The sequence below is a fragment of the Pelodiscus sinensis genome, chromosome 8, assembly GCF_052426305.1.
Source record: "Pelodiscus sinensis isolate ZL-2025 chromosome 8, ASM5242630v1, whole genome shotgun sequence".
Lineage (NCBI taxonomy): Eukaryota > Metazoa > Chordata > Testudines > Trionychidae > Pelodiscus > Pelodiscus sinensis.
The window spans coordinates 4,485,324-4,497,626 of record NC_143059.1 but is presented as its reverse complement, the minus strand read 5'-3'; the positions used below and the strand labels follow the sequence as shown (position 1 = coordinate 4,497,626).

The following is a 12,303-nucleotide window of genomic DNA, read 5'->3' as shown; positions in this document are numbered from 1 at the left end:
CTGGGGCAGAGCAGCTGGGGTGCTGCTGGGTTGGTCCAGTAGAGCCGAGGAGCCGCGCTACTGGAGCAACCCAGCACCACCCCAGCTGCTCTGCCCCAGGCGTCCCCAAGTCAGCCGCTGCTAAAACTGACCAGCAGCTGACTATAGGAAGCCCCAGGCAGAGTTGCCCGGGAGCAAAGCTGCCCAGGCGGCGGCTTTGCTCGGGTGTCCCTGGTCTGCTGGGGGGGTCCAGCGGCTTTGCTGGACCCCCCCCAGCAGACCAGGGGGACAGGAGCAAAGCCGCCCAGGCAGCGGGACTCCCCCCACCTGGGCGGCTTTGCTCGGGTGTCCCTGGTCTGCTGGGGGGGGTCCAGCGACTTTGCTGGATCCCCCCAGCAGACCAGGGAGACCGGGAGAAGCTTTTCTCGCCCCAGAGGACACGGGTGGCAATCCGCCGCCCGTGAGCTCCGCAGCGAGAAAAGCCCCGTTCATAAGTGCGGATCCGACGTAAGTCGGGGACTGCCTGTAATAGCTTTCTGCATTTCACACACGTAATGAAAAAGAAACAACGTAAGCCCTGAGAGAAGGGAGCTCACAATTTCCAACAGGACAAAGGATTTTATAACCCCCTCTGCTCTCTTTCCACACTAGAGACACTAGTGACATGCAGGACTCAAAGGCTTGAAACTGCAAACTAGCTAAAAGCACATATTCTAGAGCTATTTAAAAAGGAGGCAAAACAACGTTCCTACTAGGGACATGAAAACATTCGGCTAAGAAAGTGGCAATTTCAAGGGCAGGGAAACAAATGCAACACATGAAAAGCTGCTCCTTGGTCTAGCATTCATACCTTTACTAGATACCATCAAATGGGCGTCATGCATTCCTCTGATGCTCTGCTTGGTCAGACAATACTCCAGCTAGTGAGGCCTCATCCTCAGTATCCTTAGTAGCAATTAATTTTATTCATGTGGTTGGATACTACTAGAGCTAGTTGTAGGAAAATAACCTCACGCTCAGGTAGCCCGAGCTGACACACAAGATAAGCAACTAGAAGGACTGTAGGGCATCTTGAAGAAGAACTGAGGTTTAGTGGGCATTTGGTTCCCATATTCTCTAATCCAGTCTCAGCAGATGGATAAGTGTGTAGAGGTGCATTCAGAGAACAAAAACTAGGTAGGTGGTAGAGCACATGGACTTTAGGGCAAAGACTATCTCTTTATAGTGTGTTTGAATAGAGTCCACCACAGTGGGACTCCTAGTCTGTAATTGGAGCCCCTGGGAGCTACCACAATACCAATGAATGACAGTAGCAAGAGTATTTGTGCTGGAAAACTCATTTCCAGGGAAGTTAAGAAAATTCGGAAGGGCAGAAAATAATCATCCTTTTAAAACAGAACTTTGGGGAGGGGAGAAAGTGAGGAGAGATCAGGACAGATGAAGAGGCATAATTGAAAAGGCCATTTTTTAAATTTGTATTCACAGTTTTTAAATAAGCAATTAAGATATCAATGCATCATTTTCCCAACTAATTCTGACTGGCCAGCAGCCACTACTGCTGACAAACTGTATAGCATTATGGTAACTTTAGCACCTAATTAATGGAGATTCCACATTAACACCATTCCAGTGTTAATGAGTACCAAAGATGCAGTTCTGACACCACTTTTTGTCATCTAGTAGAGTGGTTGCCAACCCTCAGTTGTGTGTTGAGCCCCACGTAATTCCAACTGCACAGCGGGCCGCAAACAAACAGGCCACGGGCCGCATGCGACCCACAGGCTACGTGTTGAGTAGCACCAGTATAGAAAATTGACCTCTGACGATATTATCAACTGATCTAAAATGTAGCACAATGCGGATAGGATTATAAATATATGGCGGCAGACCACTGGAAAAAGAAATTGAGCAGATACCATTCAGTTGTATTTAAAATCCCTTGCATTAATAATTTTGCCATTTTAGTTCTTGATGAAATACAAATTCAGTTTATATGTAGTTGATTTGCATACATGATGAGGGTGCCTTGAATGCTTGCCTAATTTTCAGCTGTCACTTTTAAAGACTTTTGGACATCTGCTAAATAGTGTATTATAAACTCAGTCCATTTCTCTGATGTTTAGTCAAATGAGTGCTTCAAATGCTCAAAGGGAAAAAACTGGAAAATGAAATATTCTGCTTCTTAAAACACAATCTTGTAATTTGCATAGGTATGTGAAAGTAATATTGATTTTATTAACGTTTTCACTTTTCACACTACTCTTAGAACTGAAGCATTGTATTCCACAATGATCCAAGTTCTACTGCATCTCATTTGTAACACAAATCAGGGATTTGAGATAAGAAGTCAGTCTTAATTCGGAGAACACTGTAATAAGGTTGCTCCGTACCTTTATGACTACAAGGATCTCTGAGGTGTATGAAGCTCATTTCTAAATGAAAAAGCCTCTTGGTTTGTTGTGGGTTTTATTTCCCTTTTACTTTGCATAGCATTTAAAGTAGGTCTTCACAGATCAGATGGTTATGAATTGAACAACTTCTGGATGATTGCCTTAGCTTCTGTTAGTGCTGACATAAGTTTAATGAGGTCTCGATTGTGCATCAATCGACAGTGAAAGTGCCTCCCTCTCAGTCTGTTTAACTTACATCTCCATTACATGACTTCTCTATTTACCTTCTATCACTAATAGACAGACACATCACAAAATCCCACAGTCACACAGACTGACCTCTGGGCCAATTTCATGCAGTACGACCAGCAAATTCAGTTTATTGAGCATATGTTGGAGTACCTCTCCTGTACCACAAAGAATTGATAAGTACTCCAATGAAGATTCTGATCTATATTGGGTATTTGCAAAGTTACAGATTTTTATTAGAATTGCAGCCCATTTGGTAAATAACATAAGACTTGTTTAGAATATTATCAGAACTCACGATTATGGTAAGAGAAAGCTTGAAGTGCAGTTGGAATAAGGGAAAGCAACATATTTAAACATACTTGCTGACTGTCTGGCAGTCAACATTAGTCCATCTTTGTGCCCGCCCTTTTAGAACTATGCTGAAGTTTAGATGTTGGAAGCACAGAAGGCAGGGTGATGGGACACACAGAGTAAGGATCACATTTGGACTTTACTGGGACTTGTCTTTCCCCTAGATTAGCTGGACAAATAGGGTGCATCGGAAATGGAGGAATAGGCAGGAGTACACGCCCTCAAGCAAAAATGAAGTCAATTTAAGGTATTTTTTCCTTCTTTGTAATTTGAGGCTGCTATATAGTTTTTCCCTATGCATACAATTTCCTAAGAGAAAATTCAAAGATAAGACTTTGAAAGCTGTTGAATGAGACAGCTTTCTGCACTCAAACGTAATAATTCTAGAACACTTGACAGGCTTTGCACAGAAAACAAATATGCAGCTTTAGTGAAAAACAACTTGAAAATGTGGTGGCAAAATGTAACCTAATATAAGAACACAATGTGGGCTGTTTCATACCTGTGAATTGCCTCAGCTGTTCAGGAAGTGTCATTGCTTACAAAGCTTTAAAGCTTTAACAAAGCTGTCTCAGTATGCTCTGCACAGGTTACTTTCTTGGATGGAAGAGATCATGAAGCCCATTAATACTGATCCACTAATTTCCATAAAGGTTGTAACCACTTAAGTTTATAAACTCATACAGTTAGTAACTCAATTTCTCAGTTTATGGTCTTGTGGTGAGGCTTGAAGGAAATAAGCATACTTCCTTGTGGAACAGCGTTGCTCTGCTCTGAATGATCGAACACCACAAAATACATAAAGCCTGCAAGACCTTTTGAGAATTAGCAAAGAGATATACGTGATCTTTTCTTGTCTAATACATACCTTTCCATGATTTTCAACACCATTACCATCTAAATGACTCAATTACTGTAATATGTTTGACTTCGGGATGACCTTTTGATTACCACTTTGAGCATTATTTTGCACATTAGTGTAGTCAAAGTGCATAATAAAAATATCTTTTATTTACTTCATTTTTGGTGACAGCTAATTTTTTAAATCTCTCTCCTCATTTTATGCCCCTAAATGGCTAAAGTGGATTTTTTTCACCTGTTTCCCAACCATAAGTAGAAAAAAACTATGTAAAATGTAAAGTTATGCTGAGAAACCTGACACAATTTTCCATCTACCCTCATAAAAAACAAGTTCCAAGTATTCATTAATATCCTGTGTTGTGAGAACCATACAAACTCAAAACGCAAGATAAGTAAATAGACCTATTATATTTGCAATCTATATCACTTGTATGCCAAGCAACCACAAGTCCAAGTCAAGAAATCCAAAATACTTGGGTAGGCTATGCACCTTTAATTTTTGCTAGGATTGGACATGCCCTGGATAAAGCTATTTGAAAACTACTACATTTTCAGAGACTAACACGGCTACATTTCTATCACTATCTGGCAAATGTGTGTACAAGCCAGAACGCTAACCCCAGAGTGCTCCACTAGCATCAGCAGGGTTCCACCACTGAAGTTTATATCAATCTGGGCACAGTTGTGCAATAAGACCTTACAGACTACATTCTTTCAAAATACAAATGGAATGGTGGCCATACATTTGTAGCCATTAGAACAACATCCCTGAATAAGTTTATTCATGTGCTCAGCTGTTTGCAAAAAAACACACAACCCACCACACACACACACACACACACACACACACAGTCTTACATTTCCCTCTTTTGTTCTTTGGCTACCATGCTTTTGCCTAATTCAAGTAAGATACTCTGCCATACTAATGTAATCAATTCAGGAAGGTAGGGATGTGAATGGTTAACTGCTAAGCATCACCCTTACTGAGAGCAGCCCCCCATGCTCACGCCAGGTTCGGGACCTACCCCCGCTGTGGCTCTACATTTGAAGTGTATTAGGAGCCACAAGGACAGGCAGCCAAGTTCATTTTCAGCTTGTGCCGGGTCTGGGAGCTCAGACATCCCCTAGACAGGGGTTGCTGTCACCCCGTGCTGCTGTCTCTTTATTAGAGGCATCAGCACTGGACAACAGGCAGCCAGTCCGCAAGGGGACTATAGAATAGTCAACTAACCGATAAGAATTCATGAGGTTACTCGACTATTCAATTCACCAATATTTAACACATCCCTGGCCTTCCCTGCAGGACCAAACACCATCTTGATCATCCCTGACAGATGTTTGCCTGGGGAGGCTATGGAATATCTATCACTGGAGACATTTAAGAGCATGTTAGGTAATTTATTCTAGTGTTTAACCACCCTGACAGCTAGAGAGTTTTTTCCCTAATGTCCAAACTAAACCTCCCTTACTGCAATTTAAGCTCATTGCTTCTTGTCCTATCATCAGAGGTCAAGGAGAACAATTTTTCCTCCCTCCTCCTCCTCCTAACCCCCTTTTAGGTACTTCAAAGCTGTTATATCCTGGCTCAATCTTCTTTTCCAAACTAAACAAACCCAATTCTTTCAGTCTTCCCCCATAGGTAATATTTTCTAGACTTTTAATAATTTTCGTTGTTCTTGTCTGAACCATCTCCAATTTCTTTACATCTGTCGTGAAATATGGTGCCCAGAACTAGGGATGTAATAGTCAATTGGCACTAACCGATAAGCTTTTGCTATCAACTATATGCATTTAAATGCAGAGCCACAGAGGCGGTAGGTCCCGGACTGGGCGCAAGCTGAAACTGAGCTGGGATGCTGGCTCTTACTACATTTTAAATGTAGAGCCGCCGCGGAGGTCGGTCCTGGACACAGCATGAGCTGGGACTGAACGCTTCAGCTGTCTTCCCTTATGGGCTAACCATGTAGTAGATATAAATTCTATCGACTACACGGTTAGCAAATTGCCTGCTTAACATTCCTACCCAGAACAGAACACAATACTCCAGTTGAGTCCTAATCATCGTAGAGTAGAGTGGAAAAATTACTTCTTGTGTCTTACAGCATTCCTGTTAATACATCTCATAGATATCAAGGAGAGGGATGGGTGAACAGTATCAAAAGCAGCTGAAAGATTAAGGGGAAGGTTCCAAAAAGAGGAAGAGCAAGGAAGAGATCTTTGGAAACTCAGAGAAATCTCCATGGAGAGATTATAGGGGATTCAGAGGCTGTTAGAAGGGATGAAGTAGAGGACTCATTTGTAAATGGCTCATTTGGGAATTCAGATGTAGCGATCTGAGCAGTATGCAAGCCTTAAACTTTTTGTGAGATCTCTAAATAGATAAACAAGCTGCACTACACATCCATACCTAGAGGCATAAGGGAATTAAAGGCTCTCCCAGAATTAGATTTGGATGTACCCATTGTAAACCAGATTTCTTTATGCCAAGTCCATCTGACAAGGAAACCCACTGCATGAAGAATAAACTTCCAGATTTAGTTTTACAATTAGAGATGAGGCAGGGAATCATGCCCAGACTTGGAACTGAAGTACAAGAAAGCACGAACTCAAAATTTGCAAGGGCTAGTGCATTGGGTATCTGCTTCTCAAGATAAAAACCATAGGACAAAAAGGCTCTCATATTATTAATGAAGGTTACTTCTCCAAGTAGCTCAGAGTAGTGCTTTGGGACAGAAGAGGGGTCAGCCTGATATTTTCAGCCATTCTAGAAGCTAAATCAAAGAGGTTGAAAGATAGGAAAGAGGAGGATTTTCTTTTAGCAACACAAATATATCTGAAAAGAACATATTTTAATTTTTGGCCCTACTTTTAGTATTAGTGTATTTCCTTAATATAAACCCTTCTCACCTTAATATCAATGTCCTCTAGAGTAGGAATGTTAAATATTGGTTAATAGAATAGTCGAGTAACCTCATGAATTTTTATCGGATAGTCGACTATTCTATAGTCCCCCAGGGGTGGGGCCGGCAGCCAGTGTATCAAATGCAGCAGTGCAGGGTGCCAGGCAAGAGCTGGTCCACAAGAGAACCAGTTTAAAAGCCAGCTCCTCTTGTGAGCCAGCTGCCTATTGCCCAGTGCTGATGCCTCTGATACAGAGGTAGCAGAGCAGGAAGGCAGCAGCCCCTGTCCAGGCAAGAGGGTCTGAGTTCCTGGACACAGCGCGAGCCATACTGCCTGCCCACCTGGCCCCTAATATACTTTAAATGCAGAGCCACAGCAGGGGTAGGTTCTGGACCCTGTACAAGCCAGAACTACTGGCCAGCCTGCTAAAAAATTTACTGGCAAGGGTGGAGGGAGGGAAATACGTGTAGTCTATAGCATTAACCTATAAGCTTTTGCTTATCAGTTAATCAACTACACTACTACATCCCTACTCTAGAGCCATTTAGAGTATGTTTACACAGCAGCGTTATTTCAAAACAACAAAATGCGCCCTTATTTCAAAATGATGTTGAGATGGAGGACTTCTTACTCCAACTCCTGTAACCCACATTGTACAAGGAGCAAGGGAAGTCAGTAAAAGAATGTTCTATTTCAAAGTAAGTGTTGAGTAGTGCTCCCAATTTTGAAATAAGCTACGTAATTGACGTAGTTCAATTTGGGTAGCTTATTTTGAGTTAAGCTCTGCTATATAGATGCACCCTTAGTGAAATATAAATCCAAGTCTAAACATGTTTAAATTTTCATTATGCTTATGGGCATCACTATTTAAGAAAGAAGGAGAAAATGTTTCCATTAATTTTTTAAAATTACAAAATATCTAAAAGACAGTATATAAATCATTCGAGTAGCCCTTAAATCACTGAAAATTACAGAAGCCCAGAAAGCACAACCACTGTGCTGCCCATCCTCTGTCTTGAGCCATTCCACCTGTTTCTTCCTCCCACAGCTGCAGCCACTCACTGGCTCCATTGAAGGAGTCTGCAAGGACAGCTGCAGCTACCAGAAGAGAACAGGTTAATAGGCATGACTTAAAAGGACAACTAATACCAGGGAAGGCAGGTTACATATTTGCTTCCCAGACAGCTTTTTAGTAGCAGCTGCTGGTAACCTGCAGCGCCTCTCAGCTCCTTGAATTCTACACCTGCCTCTCCACTCCCATATCCTCTGCATACACATGTGAAGACAGACTCTAGGGAGAGAATGTCTCCCAAGGTGGGCTGCTGGGGGAGAGGTATTATTATAGGAATGTTTCTGCATGTAAGCAGGAGCTTTAAATTGAATTGCTACCTGTCTACAATACTGCTCTTATAAACAGCCCAGATGTCAGGGCAACATCAGCATCCTCCAACTCAGTGGTTCTCCAACCACGTGTACTTGTACCTCTGGGAGTATGCAGAGGTCTTCTGGGGGTAACAATAACTCACAGATATCTGCTTAGTTTTACAACCACAAATTACATAAAAAGCACTATCAAAGTCGGTACAACTTAAAACTCCATGCAACAAGGGAGGGCAATTCATGCAACAGAGGTTAGCCCCTGGCAGGCCACCAGATGCTTTATTTACCTGAACATCCACAGGTACGGCAGCTCTCATCTCCTGTTGGCAGCAATCCACCATTCCCAGCCAATGGGAACTGTGGGAAGCGACCTGGGCCAAATTCATGCATACAGAGAGAGAGAGAAACTGAAACAGAAATATCCTCCCAAGGTCTCCTGCCCCCATCTACTCTGCTTCCACAAACCTTAACCACAATGCATTATGGACTAGGGATGTGAACAACTAGTCGACTATCTGATAAGCAAATGCTTATCAGATAGTCAACACACTAGCCAACTAGTCGCTTCCTCCTCCCCTTGCTGTCTCCAAGAAAGAGGCAGCGGCGGGGGGGCGGGAGAGAGAAAGGATGCTTCAAAGCGACAGTGCCACATGGAAGCTGGGGGCAGACCCTGAGCTCCATGTGGCACTGCTGCTTTGAAATGCAGTGTGAAGCCCAGGCCAGCTAGGGAGCCTGGGGTCTGCCGCTTTGAAACACCACGTGCAGCTCAGGTACCCAGTTGATCCTGGGCTCCATGCAGTGCTGCCTCTTTGAAATACCATGGGGAGCACAGGGCCAGTGGCAGACTGCTTGAGTCCCCTGCTTGGCCCCATGCTCCCCACAGCATTTTCGCCTTTGAAGTGTAGCAACAGATCTTCAAAGACAGAGGTGCCCTTATCGACTAATCCAATAGTCAATGTAAATTGCATCAACTATTCAATTAGCCCATTAATCTAAATTTAACATCCCTATTATGGACCTATAGAGCCACCAACCTCCTCCCCAAGAGCAGATAGCACCAGCACAATCAAAAACAAAAAACAAAAAAAGGGAGATAATCAGAAAAGAGTCCAATTTATGATACTGTCCAAAAATAAAATTTCTTGGAGGATAAAAAGAACTCAAAGACCCGAGAAACAAACATTCTTCTGGATTGGAAGCCTCTATCCTGATATATCCTGGGACAACCTGCTTGTTCGTGTAGCCTAGTTTTCAAAGATCTCTCTGATTCAAAATGAACTAAAACTCTTATCCTGAAGGTAACAGGAGAGGAGCAATATTTTTTTTAAAAATTAGCACTCATGGACCATCCTATCTATTTCTAACATATACTTCCTCACAATGAAAACAGAGATGGCAAGAAGTACACACATGCCCCTCCTACCAGCTCCAGGAAATGTATAAATTCCATGTTTGCTAGAGGAAGAGGGATACAGAGTAGCCTTAGATCAGGAGAGAGGAAGGGGTGAAAGCAGCCAGCACATGAATTCCAAGGCAAACCCCCACTGTCACAAGTGTTTCAAGTGCCATGATGTAGGTTTCCTATACTTTGCTATTATTAAAAATCCAAGGCTTGGAGCTGTTCTATTGACATTTCATTCAGCCTTGAAACAGCCTTTTCATTTTCAATGTAATGTTTATTTTGTCAGGGGAGTATAATTTTCTTTTAAGATCAGTCACCAAAGTCAATAGTTGGAATATACTGTCCATATTTGGAATGGTGAGTTTACATGGCCATTCTGTGAACTTAGTTTTACTAAAGAGAATACAGGCAGTGCCCGGGTTACGTACAAGATAGGGACTATAGGTTTGTTCTTAAGTTGAATTTGTATGTAAGTCGGAACTGGCTCCAGATTCAGCCGCTGCTGCTGAAACTGACCAGGGGCTTACTTCAGGAAGCTGGAGGCAGAATTGCTCTGCCCCCAGCTTCCTGGAATCAGCCATTTATCAGTTTCAACAGCGGCTGAATCTCGAGCCTGGGACAGAACAGCTGGGCTGCCAGGTAGGTCCCTGCAGGACCAACCTGGCAGCACCCCAGCTGCTCTACCCCAGGGTCCACAACAAAAGCCTGGTCTGCTGGGAGGGGGGGCACACTAGCTGCGCCCCCTCCCCCAGCAGACCAGGGACACGGGGAGCAAAGCCGCAGCGGCGGCGGGGTGCCGCGCCTCTCCGGCTTTGCTCTGGCAAAGCCTCAGAGGCGCGGGACCCCTCCACCTCTCCGGCTTTGCTCCCAGTGTCCCTGGTCTGCTGGAGACGGTCCCCAGCAGACCAGGGGCACCCGGAGCAGCTTTTCTCGCCCCGGAAGTCGAGGTGGCGGGACCGCTGTGCTCTGGGCGGTCCCGCTGCCTGCGAGAAAGCCCCGTTCGTAAGTGCGGATCCAACATAAGTCAGATCCGCGTAACTCGGGGACTGCCTGTATACTTTTTGAAAGAGGCAGAGATGAGCAATGAACATTTACTGTTGGTCCTGTATGTTTGATAAAAACAGTAGCAAGTCATGATTCACTTTAGAACTAGGTTTGTTACAGTTGTGCTATGGGGACGACATGTTGGTTTGCACAGTAAATTCTCTAATGTAGACAAAGTTTTCACAGCTAGTTTCTCATTCTTTAGAACTTACCACTAAAGATGCTGAAACCTTTTATGGCAGGGTTTTATGCTGAAATGGTCTACTCTTAAATAAAAAGTATCTGAAGTATTTAAGATATTCTGTATCCTTAAGAAACTTGTCTAATTGGTTCTTTAACAACTACTGAAACAATTAAGATGGAAAAGAAAGATATTCATTTGGTTTCAAGATGATTTAAAAATCCTTGTGTCGACAGGATGATATGGAAAAGGTATGTAGTTTACAAAACATAATACAATCAACAGCTTACCATTTTTCAAATGTTACCAAGTATGTCTTTCCTAAATCTGAGTATTTTTGCAAATCCTCAAACTGTGGCCTGAATTAAGAAATTAAAACCATTTCACAAATGTCACTTTTCTAGGACAAGCGTCATTTAAGAGAAAGTGCTACAGCTTCAGACTTAGAAAAATAAATGTTTTATTGAACAACTGGGCTAGATGGACCTTTCTGCTTGTATGGCTTCTGAATTTTGCAGATAGGGTAAAATACTGCTGTCACATAAAACTAAGAATCTTCTTTACAGTTTACTACTTTTGCGTAGTTAATCACGATATAATTTAGTGTGTCCATACTCAATGTTAAAGCCTTCTTGAAGCACCTAACTAACACTGTTTGGCTCTTTGTTTGGGAAACTATTGAGGGCTTGGAAGAGGTCATTTTTTCAGAACAGTCATAAGAATGGCCATGTATTGACATGGGTCATACTGGGTCAGAAAGTTTATGAAAATCTAGTTCATATGCTCAATTTTCAGAATTAAAAAAAAGACACGTTCAAACCAGCTGCCTAAGTGCTAAGAAACCAGCACAAAGCAAAGATGAAAAGTCTTCTGACAGAGGCCAACGCTAGGTGCCTCAGAAGGAATAAGCAGAGTAGTTAATCAAGTGATCTCTCTCACCCATTCCTAGCCTCTGACAAACAGGAGCTAGGGACACCATTCCTGCCCATCCTGGCTAATAGCCATTGGTGGACCTGTCCTCCATGAATTTATATAGTTCTTTTTTTAACTCTACAATGTATAGCTATTTCGGGACACCGGAAGTATACCAAAATAGCTATTCCATGTCTTTCGAGCGCTCCCATTATTTTGAAATGTAATGGGCTCGCTATTCCAATGTCCCTGTAAACCTCGTTCCACGAGGGTTATGGGACTTTTTGGAATAGCACTTTATTTTGAAATGTGGCACTGTGTAGACAATGCCAAATTTTGAAATAAGCATTTTGAAATTAACTCGAAATAAACTATGCAATTCGCGTAGCGCAAACTGTGTCGCTTATTTTGAGGTAAGGATGCAGTGTAGGCACACCCTTGAAGTCCTGGTCTCACAATGTCTTCTGGCAAGGAGATCCACAGGTTAACTGTGCATTAGGTGAAAAAAATAGCTTATTTTGTTTTAAATCTGCTACCTATTAATTTCATTTGCTGACCTCTAGTTCTTGTATTATGAGAGCAAGTAAATAACTTTTCCTTATTTACTTTCTCAACACCAGTCATGATTTTATAGACTTCTATCATATCCC

The 12,303-nt window shown here is 42.7% G+C and overlaps 1 protein-coding gene across 7 annotated transcripts in view; it reads right to left on the bottom strand.

The window, feature by feature from the left end:
- The window catches only part of MAPK8 (mitogen-activated protein kinase 8), an 80,543-nt gene that overhangs the window by 52,651 nt on the left and 15,589 nt on the right, over nt 1–12,303 (bottom strand). For 2 of the 7 annotated variants that reach the window (XM_075934654.2, XM_075934652.2), the window contains exon 2: nt 8,402–8,485. The exons of the other annotated variants lie outside the window; for them this stretch is intronic. The gene's annotated coding sequence lies outside the window, so the exon portion shown is untranslated. The remainder of the gene's footprint in view (nt 1–8,401; nt 8,486–12,303) is intronic. 7 annotated transcript variants of the gene reach the window in all.